Source organism: Xenopus laevis, chromosome 5S, assembly GCF_017654675.1.
Source record: "Xenopus laevis strain J_2021 chromosome 5S, Xenopus_laevis_v10.1, whole genome shotgun sequence".
Lineage (NCBI taxonomy): Eukaryota > Metazoa > Chordata > Amphibia > Anura > Pipidae > Xenopus > Xenopus laevis.
In genome coordinates this window covers 69,020,777-69,033,767 of record NC_054380.1, presented here as the reverse complement: position 1 = coordinate 69,033,767, position 12,991 = coordinate 69,020,777, and positions in this window count along the sequence as shown.

Sequence of the window (12,991 nt, the reverse complement as noted above, 5' to 3'; positions counted from 1 at the left end):
ACAAGTGTTACTAGAATTTTATATAATTTTGTATGTTTTTTTTTATATCTGTCTTCTTCTACCTCACAAAAAACAATTGCTCTGTGAGATTACAGTTTTGTTGTTATTGTTACTTTTTATTATTTATATTTCTGTTCGGGCCCTCTCCTACTGATCTTCCAGTCTCTCATTTAAATCACTTCCTGGTTGCTAGGGTAAGCTAGACCAAACAACAAGATTGCTGCTGAAATTACACACTGGAAAAAATAGCAAGAAAAATTAAAACCAATTGCAAACAATCTTTATAAACTAAATCTACATGATACTAAAAGTTAGGTAAAAGATTAACCACCGCTTTAAGAAATATACTTTATATTGCCAAAGACATAATAGATACCTCTTCAAAACACCTTTGGGGCAACAAGATTCAATTTGGACTTTTTTGTTGTGTTTAGCCCAAGCATACTCAAACACTAGTTGATACTGTAAGTGACTTTAAAGTACTGCATAACGGAAAGGTAGCACTTTTGTTGATCCTTTATTTTTTTATTGGAGAAGATTAGATTGTAAGCCCCAGTGTGGCACGGACTGATATGACTGATGTTTTTGTGGAATTAGTGGAATATGTTGGTACTACATTAATGAATTAAAATAACAACCAAATGTGTCTCTTCTTAAATAACACATTTCTAAATTTGTTTGTGTGAGCAGATTCATATAAGACCCCTTTTTTTGTTGGGCTTCCTGCAGACAGTGTGTCTGCTCCCCCATTGTTATGACACTGTCTTAATCTAACTTTGTGAACCAAAAGCTTGATAGTGCCAGTCTAATAATATTAGAGAAATACTCCCCAAAAGCTTGTATTTAGGCTCTTTATTGAAGTGGCTGCCATCTTGTTGCCTAGTACATGTGGAAAGGTTTTGTGCATTCAAAAAAATTCTTGACCATTGTGCACAAAGGAGAAATTGAAATATGAATGCATTTTGCAGAATGAAAACTCTTATATGACATTTTCTTTTCATGAAGCATTACCAGCTGAAATTCCAAGTTATGGAAGGTATACCCAATTTAATTACTTTTGTTGATTCCTCCCTGAAGTATTAATCATAGTGTCATTTTGTGCAGTGAAGTAGTGGATTAACCAATGCACATAGGGGGGAATTCACAAAAGTGTCGGTAAAATAAGTAACCCAGAAGTGGCGGTTGACAAAATTGTAAAATGTCGTACGAATGGCAAATTCACAATGGCTGATGTTACCGTCTCTTAATGTCTTGTAACTCTGACAATTTTCTAAAATGTCGTATATCTTTTCATCGTACAAACGACATTTACCAAGACTTTTCAAAAGACAATTTGACTGACATTTTCATTTTGGAGAGCCTAAAGTGTCTGAAAAATTGTTGGTAAAAAAAAATGAGTTTACGAGTAATTCATAAAAATGTCGGGAAAAGTGGCGCCGAAAAAACCACACCCACTTTTAACGACACTAATTCAAAAGTGTCGTACATGTCGGGAAATTGGCTGAGAAATGCTCTGTGAATTTGTCGGATGTTGCTACGACACTTTCTACGACATTTTAAAGACATTTTTTCGTTCCCGACACTTTTGTGAATTCCCCCCATACAGTACTTTGGTCCCCCATTTCATTAGTTATTTAGTATCTGTGCAAGTGCATATATTTTCAAAAACAAGGGTGGTTCTAACTATTTACCTCCAGTCTTATTCATAAACTGGCACTTCCCTGCATGGTAGCATTTGTCTCGTGACCTGGGCATTACTTTCAGTCACAGGTTGATCCTCCCACAACATTTGCTTTTAAAGGCAAGAAATTGCCAAGAGCAAAGTATGAGCTCAATGCTTGTGATTTATATATATGTATACATATAATGATCATTTTACTAGCATTGAATAAACAGCATACAGTTCCACAAGATTCATTAGTGAGTCCGGTTTTATCCCAAAAGCTTGCAGTAACCTAATTTTAAGTAACCTGTTTAAATAAAAACCTTTGTAGTGTCATTATCTCTTATACACATATCACTAACAATTAAATTATTAGTGGTTGTTTTTGCTTTTATGTATAAACAGAGAAAAATACGTTTTCAGAGCTTTTATTACCTCTTGCAATACACATATAAGTTTATAAAAAATAAGTTTTCATAGCTTTTATTACCTCTTGTAATAAACATATTCTTCAACTGAAAATGCAGTGCAATTTAGTTTATTTTAGGACCGGAATAGCAAGTTTGTTGTTTTCCATTTAATCTAATGTAAAGTCTTTTGTAGCCAATAGTTCCCTTGGACTAACATCTTTAAAACCACTTCTTTCTATTGTTTTCACACAGAAAAACATAAAGAAACATTTCTAATTTACATTGTACCATACAATTGCTTTATGGAGCAATAATCTCTAGGTTCATGAACAACTGCTGATGTAACACACTGTTCTAGCACTAAAAATGCAGACGCAGCAAGTTGCAAACTGCCAAAAGAATCAAGTGTTCCATGAATTGTCACAATGTGATAACATCACCTCTGTTGTCATTAGTTTAGTTTTTCAGGGTATTGGATGTTGGTAATGAGCAGTTAGATTTACAAACACTATGTCACATGAAAACAACAGAGGTTGCAAGTAAAGTGATATACATGCCTATTCCTATTACTGCTCTGTCATATGTTTCTCTCGTATGGGAATGTGACCATTGCTGGTGCCATATTTAATGGTGGATGTTGTGGATAAACCTCCATCAGGAGGAACTGTCCTTCTCAATCCCCCCACGGCAATCACTTTAAAGATAGGTGATAACAATGATTTTAAACTCATATGAAGTACAAGCCAAAAAGATAAAGTAGACAACTGAAAAGGATTGCCACCCTAGACTAAGTAAAGAAAGAATCCTGTTAGTATTTAGCTTTTACTAGTGTCTTGTCAGAAAAAATTAATTATGTCTCAACAATAGTCAGTTCATGGTTCAATGATTCTATTTTCATACTAGGTCAGCAAAACAATAGCTGATTATGAAACCATTCTTTTGAGAAGGCCAAGTGCTCTAAACTAGACATCACACTGTACACTGCCAAAGGGGCTCAAACTACTTATCAGCATTACACTCCTTTAACTGGAATAAAATGCATCTTGTTTTCTTTATTATGTGTAGATTATGTATATGCATGTATATATATAATATTTGTTATTTTTCTTGATTATGTATAGGTTATCCATATGAACATCATAGTTTCAGGAGGCGCACTTGTATGTGATTCATCAAAGCAGACTGGGTGAGCGGGAGAAGTGTATTTAGACGCAAGTACCTGGGGGTCAATACAGGCAGCATTTACTATTTTTGTGTAATTGCAGTTTTCACCCAAGTAAATGCATGAATAAAATGAACCCATACACATATTTTACCAAATATAATGTTACCTTATTGCTTTGATACTATCCAAAGATATAAAACATTTTTTCTTTAACAATAAAAAAGATAACGTGTAATTTTTTTTACACATTAAGGGGTCGATTCACTAACTTAGAGTGAAGGATTCGAAGGTAAAAAACTTCGAATTTCGAAGTTTTTTTTGGGCTACTTCGACCATCGAATGGGCTACTTCGACCTTCGACTACGACTACGACTTCGAATCGAAGGATTCATAGTAAAAATCGTTCGACTATTCGACCATTCTATAGTCGAAGTACTGTCTCTTTAAAAAAAACGTCGACCCCCTAGTTCGCCATCTAAAAGCTACCGAAGTCAATGTTAGCCTATGAGTCCCCATAGGCTTGCCTAACTTTTTTTGATCGTTGGATTAAAATCCTTCGAATCGTTCGATTCGAAGGATTTAATCGTTTGATTCGAAGGATTTAATCGTTTGATTCGAAGGATTTAATCATTCGGTCGAAGGAATTATCCTTCGATCGTTCGATCGAACTATCTGCGCTAAATCCTCCGACTTCGATATTCGAAGTCGGAGGATTTTAATTCCTAGTCGAATATCGAGGGTTAATTAACCCTCGATATTCGACCCTTAGTGAATCAGCCCCTGAGTAATGTGTCTGAGGAAGGTGACTTTATGAACCAAAAAAAAAAAAACAGACACACAGCTCTTTAGGGTAGAATATTCAATATTATTATAAAATGTTATTTAAAAGGGGGTCTGAGCACAGCACTGCTCAGTGCTCAATCACATTTTACTCAGTTGTAGGTGGATTTCTAATGATTAAAAGGCAAAGACTACTTTAACATATTATGAAAGGTTAATATATATGGGGACAGGGCTGATTTATAGTCCTGCAACATTAGGGTTGTATTCTTAAAGGAGAAGGAAAGCTCCAGTCCAAGGGGGGTGCCAAATGTAAGGAAATCCCCCAATAAAGAAGGAAGGAAGAGTATTGCTCACTCGCAAGTGCCCTTGGCTGGTGCAATTTTCTGGTAACTGGAGCACTGACCCTGGGTACCAGCTAAGTCAGCAAAGTCAATACAATCCCCCTGCCCCCATCAATTGGAGCTTTCATTCTCCTTTTAAGAAATATTGCTCAATAAAACTTTTCCTAGTTCTCCAGGCCTTGTTACCTCATTAAGATATAATATTCCGCCCACTTGATCTGTGTAAATCTGACCCATGTGCTTTATTCCTTCAACTGGCACTGAACAAGTCTGTCCTTTATCCCCACGCCTGATTACACTGTAATATAATGAAGAGAAAATTACACGTATATAAGATATAACAGCAAGATACCTGACATAGTGCAGGTAGTCGGCATTCTCACTCATGAATTCTCTTGCATCTATTATTACGTTTTTGATCAGTGGAATTATCTTTGCTGAATTTTCTTGCATATGTAATTAGGTTTCATGCCAGCTGGACTACAACTACGAGCATGCCATCATCTTGATAATATGTTAGTATTGCTGCATTTTGTAGTCCAGCAACAACCAAGTAAAGTGTGGTTAAGCTGTTCAGCTATAGGATCTGTTAACTTGAAACCCATTATACAGAAAGCTCCGATCTATTGGAAGGCCACCTCCTTTAGATGCCATGTTAGTTAAATAGTTAAAAATTTTAGAACATATTTCCTTTTTCTCTGAACAGAGAACAGAACAATACTTGATCCCAGTTATGACATATGTAATCTGTATTGGTGGCAGAACAATCCTATTGGGTTTGGTTAATGATCCAAAGTCCCCTTATGTAGAAATCCCCAGTCCCAAAACATTCTGTATAATAGGTCTCATGCCTGTACACTGCAACAGTGTATCGTGTCCCATTAACTTTTACTTTATTTTCTATTTTTTTCTGATACTAAGATTAATATGTTTCATTTCATGCTGCTTATGGTGAATCAGTAAGATTGCAATGCTTCCTGATACATTTACTGCATATATGAATGCATAGTATTTACATTTTTACCATGATGATAACATAGCACAATATTGTGTTCCGTGAGAGTGTTTGCACCTCTCTATAAAAATAACATGTTGTTTCTTTTTTACATTTAGCTATAAACATTTTAGCAGTTTAATATATCACACTTCTAGTAAGACAATTTTTTAAAGATGGCATCTTCATGCACAATTTCATTAACACTGGGATGCTGTCATGCATTGCATGAACATAGTCTGATGCAAAGTGTTTCATATGCAAGGGCAATTATGGTCAGTGCTAAAAATGTTTGAGTCTGAACACTGCATTGAGGTGTCAGGATATTTATATAGACCCTGTGGCCATGTTGTCATTAATGATCAGCTGCCGACAATTAAATGATAATTGCAAATCGAACCACAGTACTTCTATTGTACAAAGAGAATGTACAGCATGAAAAATAATTATTTTGTTTTTCAAAATCGTATGTTTTAAATTAAACCTCTTTACATCTGAAATGTACATTACAATATTAGGTATTAGAATATTAGAAAATAAGAATAATTTTTATTTTATTATGCAGTAAAATAATCTTCCTAAGAACAATACTTCTTTGGTTGTTAGATACACAGCAGGAAAACCTGACCTTAAAAAAATACGAAACAGACCTTCAATATGATTGTGCTTTAATATATTCTAATTGCTCCAATGATTTGTCTGATCAGCCATTGTTATCCCTTTGACAAATAGAAATCTATTAGTGGATAGGCTATTACAGAGAAATCTGTCACTTCCTATAAATACTATTACTTGTAAATGATCAAGCGCATGTATAATACTCTGTTGACTTTCTTTGCATTATGTGAAATAATTTCTGGTTCCTCCTGAAGAAATTGCATGTAGTAGATAATGAGAAAATTATCTGGCCTGTGCTTATTTTCTTGGCACTTGCAGTTTGGTTCAATGTGAGATAGATGAAACATTTGCATCTCCTATCTGCATAATGAGTTCTACACAGAGTGATTGCAACGCATGCAAAAGACAGGGTGGCATGTTTTCAGTTTTAATGGGGACATTCAGAAAACTTCCAATCCTTCTTGACATTTCTTATAGCTAAATAAATGTGGTCTTGGTTGGAGTGTCTATTATGAAAATAAGAAAAGACCAAGTCAATTATATTTCAATGACTGAATAGCCAGGGGTCCTCATTAAAATGATCAGAAAAGGCTTCAATGTTTCTTTCCCATATGTAGTCACTGTATACGTTATAGAATTACATGGATTTTTGGAGAAGTACATACTAATATTTGACTACCCAACATTTTGACACTTTAAAGGGTGTAAGACTCAAGAAGAAGATTGAAGTGGCTACTTAAAGGGTCACGAATTGTAATGATTACAGCAATAGTTAAATCTGTTTCACAGGAAACAGTTACAGTAAGGATTTTACTAAGGCTTAGGCAAAACAAAAATGGGTTCAGTTAAAATGCCTGCGGTAAATCAGATCGCTGACATGACATGTTATTCTTTCTGCTAGGATTCCTAAAAAACATTTTGCAGAATATGGCTAAGACAAATACTATCATATTGTTTCCACTTCTGGATATTCAGATTATATTAGTGCTGATATACACATCAATGTATTTTTAAGGAGTTATGCCATGGGCGGTTAATCTTGGTGCTGATAATCAAATAAATCTGTTCCTATGATTCTTGATTTGAGTTTTGTTTTCACATTCTTTGGTGTTATCATCTTGTTGCTTGCTTTTTTTATGGTTCTTACTAGTAAACTGCTTCCTCCTACAAGTTAACTCAGAACCGCTGTTCTGCTTTAGCTAATTACAAATGGCAGTTTTTCTAGTCAAAGATGACATAATACTAGGCGTCAGATACAGAAATGTAAATACTTCTGATGGTAAAGTTTAGAGGCCTATTTATATTATTATATTAAAATTCAAGCCTGAGTCTTAGGGGTTATTTTCTACTACAAATAAATTAAGAACAATTTTAAAAAAACTCACATTTTTACCAATTTATTTTAAAAAATATAAAAACCCATTTTAATAAAATTGTGGAAAAAAACCCCTGAATTCCTCGAATTTGAGACTTTACAAAGTAAAAAATATTTTAAAAATGCTAATCAAATCAATAGTTTTAATTTCCAATAATCAAATAAATAGTTTTAATTTGGTCAAACTATTACATTCAAGTTTTTAGAGTTTTTTTTTAGCTAATAAATACTTTATTTGAAGTTACAATTAGAGTTTGTTATTTTTAGGGGAAAAAGCTTGAATGCGGATAAATCAGCCCCTTGCACTTGCTATGCTGTACAGTAAATAAAGGTTAAGAATCAGTAACAACAAATATATTTTTTTATACGGTATATACTTATGTACTGTGTATGTATATATGTATATATAATATATATATATATATATATATATATATATATATACACATATATACATACATAGAATATATTATTCTTTCATCATCTCTTCTTGTCTTTTGATGTATCATAAGCATAAACATACATAACTAAACTATACATATATATACTTGTGAAGGATCTTTATGCCCACAGCAAATTCAAAACTATTTTACTACAGATATTTATCTGGAAAACCCTTATCCAGAAACTCCAAATTACAGGAAGGCCATCTCCCATAGACTCCATTCAAATAATTCACTTGCTCCTAACCAATATATAATTAATCCTTATTGGAAGAAACACAACACTATTGGGTTGATCTAATGTTTAAATGATTTTAAGTAGATTTTATGTATGGTGATCCAAATTAGGGAAATATCCCTTATCAGGAAAACCCCAGGTCCCAAGCATTCTGGATAAGATATCCCATAATCGTACTAATTAGGTTCTATATTACTTTTATATTCCAAAACTTATTCCAACACTTAGGGGGTTATTTATTAAAATCCCAAAATATTGGATCGTAGTATTTTCTGAAAACGACTACGACCAAATCCGCACAGATTTTTCCCCCCTTATTTATCAATACATTTTTCATGTAAAAAATACAAATTTTTACAAATTTTCTGCCCAAAAACTCAGATATATTTGAATTTTTGCCCGAAAACCAAGAAATCTTTTAATTATTGCATGAAACCCGATTTAGATCATCAAGATATCTTTTGGACTTCTCCCATTAAATTCTGCATTAACCTGCCAGGTCTGAGTTGGAGTACTTTTTTATTCGGACTTTTAACATACTTGGGGGGTATTTTATAGTAAAAAAAGTGACAAAAATAGTATAAAACTTTTTTTTTTGGCATTCAGACTTTAATAAATAACTCCCTTAAACAAATGTGTAGTTAATGTTATCTGACTGTGAATATAACTAAACCAGTTTGCTCCTGAAATGATTAAAATTCCTATATATGTCTCATAATTCAGATTTTAAACTACTCAAATATTTTAATATACAAATGCTAGTGTGTTAGCAGCCTGTTTTCTGTGGTATGAACACATTTATTAAAAATTATTAACAAATAATATGAATTTTATATTCACCCCCAGAATATCATAGAATTAACTTTTATTTCATGGCTGCAGAATGTAATTTATAATAATGCATTGAAATGTTACTACCTTGCAAATTAATTAATTGTTCTGAAATACACAAATTTGTGGGCAAATAATGTTATTTAATTTGAAAAACGTAGAAAATCTTTATTTTATAATTTTACACCATCAGTCTTTTGTTTGCTGATCCTGTGCAGAATGAATTAGTGTACAGTGACGTGAAGCTAATGTCTGTAGACTTTCCCAGCCACTTAATGGCGCCATAATGAAAATGCAAAGTATTCCTCTGCGTAGATTGATAGATAAGATATATAAAGCAGATAATCATGTAAATCTATATGCAAATACATTGGTAATTATAATAATTGATTTAAAAATAAGTCCTAGCAATCCAATCCAGTAGGAATGACCTAATATCTACTGTGAGCTATTTAAACCAGCCTTTCAACCTGTGTCTTATCACAATAATTGGCCTTTTACTTGATTTGACTAACTGACATCAAGGCCACTAATAATTACCTATGGCAGCTTTATATATTTTGTTTTATATTAGAATATGCCACTAATGAGTTCTTTATATACTACAAAATAAAAGGAGTGGCGAGTGCTGAGATTACCATTTAAATAATTTCCATTGGATTTGTGATCTCATATGTATGATCAAAACACAGACATTTAATTAAATCAAACAAGAGTATATGCACACCAATGTTAAATAAGCTCATTACAACTAGTATTAATTTAGCTGATTTGCTGCAGTATCCCTTTAATCCAATGACATGCTTTCATCTGTATTTAGCGATAAATCCATGACAAAGATTATAGAGCAGAATCAAATATAACAGTGTACAGAAATACAGTATGTCCAGACCCCAGCTGGCAACAGGCGTAGCCTCCACTTTCACTGTATGTAATTTTACTTTATTTTTATTTCTGTTGAGTGTCTTTGTTGTATAAATGAACGTGAAGCCATAGTGAAGAGAGGTCAGGACCTTTTAATAAAGGTGAACATGTGAACATCATTTTATAAGGTAAGTTCCAGTTACATTTTTTGAAACAATAATGGTCTCATAATAATGTTTAATGTTCCATTATTTATGTATATACAGTATGTACAATTTGTGTATGCATGTGTATAGTTACTCAAGAACCAACTCAGATACATACAGTATTGACAGTTTTAGCTAGTTAATACAATCCAGTGTTTGGTAGCCACGGAAAAAAATATTAGTACATGTATGGGATCTAATAAAAGCTTTGAGCTTGAGGTGAAGGAGTGGGGTTCTGGACAAGGGTCACTTATAATGTGAAAGACCATGCTTTCTGGCTTCTTAAAACATTAAACCTTGATTAAATTTCATCAGTTTTTTTTTGCCTAAAACTGGCATAAACTGTTTTAACTTATGGCTAACAGGTGGTAAGTTTTGCAACATTTCTTCTTATTATTTTTGGAATACATATACCTACAATGAACATCTCAGGACAGATTCTATTTTTGTGCATTTTTGTGTAGGAGAAAATATTCACCAGTTATAAATAATAGAACATTAAATGACCATTTCAACAGCAAAAAAATTAGAAAATGCGTTTCCAGATTTAGAAATTAGGCCTGTTTAAGCTGCAATTGCAATTTAGAATGCATGACATATTCTGTGCAGTTTGTCTTACTCAACCCTTCTCTCTTAGGTGCAAAAAAGTATTTCTCATATAAGTACTAACTAATTAATGAATTAACTTTATTATTTAGCACAAAAATGTGCTAAATGAGACAAATGATGCTGTAGTCTGTATATGTTACTGTATAATATATTTATAAGCTTCAAGCTGAAAGACATGCTATAATTTCTACCATTAATGTGAATGCTTTATTGTTTTATTAATACCCTAGTGCACACAGACATTTTGAGATTAAAAAAAAATTGCCTGGTGGGGCGGGGGGTCTTGCTTATTTCAGGTTAAAATTTTGACCCTCACTGAGGGAATTTGCAGAGATACAGATATGGGGCATTTGAAATATTCAGCTTACAGTGTGGTATGATTGTGGCAGTATCATGCTGAGAGTTGTTAAAAGGGACTGAGCATAAAAAAATATGGGCTTTGCTAAATCCAAGAAAATGCTGCGGGGAAACTGATAAAAATACTAAAGCTTGGACATAAGTTAATTTTTCAGCAGGGGAATAAAAACGGCACTGGCTCTAGAACAAAAAGCTAAGGGGTTTATTTATCAAAGTCTGAATTTATCTCAATATTTTCTGCTACAAACGCCGATCAAATCCGCTCAGGTTTTTTACACTTATTTATTATTACGTTTTCCCGAAAATTTGCTTTGCGGGAAAAAAATCTGATTTTCAAATGAACAAACTTTCACTCTAGGATTTGTTATTCAGTAAACTGAAACATTTGGTAAAGGGTCAGTTTTATTCTATTATTTAGTCAAATACAGATATATTTACATATTTGAACATATGATTTAGCCACATCACTGCATTTAATTGTAATGGCACATGCTTTACATTATAATTTCACAAATCTGCAGTCTGAACTGTCAGGCTACTACTTATTTTAATAGCCATTTGTTATCAGGCCTCATTAAAAAAATAGAGAACAAAAGAGAAAACCTAGGAGTAGGATATATAAGTATTAATATCTTAGCATGTATAATATATAACATATAATATTATATATATTATTATACAGGTAATATAATATTATGTATAATAGCACAACCTGGTAATATTTATATTTGTTTTTTTTTTGCTCTAGAATGCCTGCTTTTACACACTCACTGTCTATCTCTATTTTATATTACATAAATATATCATATTTTGCAAGTTATTCTACCTAAACACTTTTTTAATATCTTGAAAGAGCTTAAGCCTGAAAGGACATAATAGTATATATAAAGAATTAATACAAAGACATGTTAACATAAAGTATGTCATTGATATAAAGTTATTGCTGCAGTAACATTGTTTCTGTTTTCTTAATAAACATGTCATATTTCTTTTCTCAGTAACTACAACCTGTATTAATGTATGCAGTGCATAGATCTGGATATTTTCTATTTTTGTTTTCATGTTGAAGGGGGTTAAACCTTAAATGTTTTTTAAAGTGAACCATGCCAACAAAATTTATTAATACTTCATCTCCCAAGATACAATTTGATTTGGACTGTGCCAGCCCTTTTTGGAATATTAGCTGGCGAGCACTAAAGTATAAGGGGCACATTTACATAGGGTCAAATATTGAAGGTTAATTAACCCTCGATATTCGACTGCCAAATGTAAATCCTTCGACTTTGAATATCGAAGTCGAAGGATTTACTGCAAATAGAAGGATTTACTGCAAATAGAAAAATCGTTCGTCCATCGATTGAACGATTTTTCTTCGACCTAAAAATTGCTAGAAAGCCTATGGGGACGTTCCAGGATTCGGCCTTTTTCAGCGGGATTTGTATTCAGGCAAATCCTTATGCCAGGCTGAACCGAATCCGAATTTATATGCAAATTAGGGGCGGGGAGGGAAACCGCGAGACTTTATGTCACAAAACAAGGAAGCAAAAAATGTTGTCCCTTCCCACCCCTAATTTGCATATGCAAATTCGGATTTGGTTCAGTATTCGGCTGAACCCAAAATAGTGTATTCGGTGCATCCCTAATCCAAAGCAGTATGAAATATCAGAATCATTACATATAATCGATATGTGCAGAAAACGGGGGAGAAAGGAGATAAATCCCATGCATCACCTGACCCTCCAGATTTGGCAGAAAAGGATCTTGTGAAGGTATGTCAGAGCCTAGAGTGACATGCAGCTAAATGTATAAAGTCAATTACTTTTTATTTTCTTCTCGGTTCAGAATATGGACCAGGTCCATAATCAACATACAGGTATGGGATCCTTTATCCAGAATCCTGTTATCCAGAAAGCATGGGAAGGCCATCTTCATTTTAATCAAATAATTCAAAATTTGAAATATGATTTCCTTTTTCTCTGTGATAATAAACCAGTAGTAATTAGTGCCAGTTAAGATATAATTAATCCTTATTGGAGGCATAGCAATCCCATTCGGTTTAATTAATTAGAGGTGCAATACAGCTGCTATGGCATC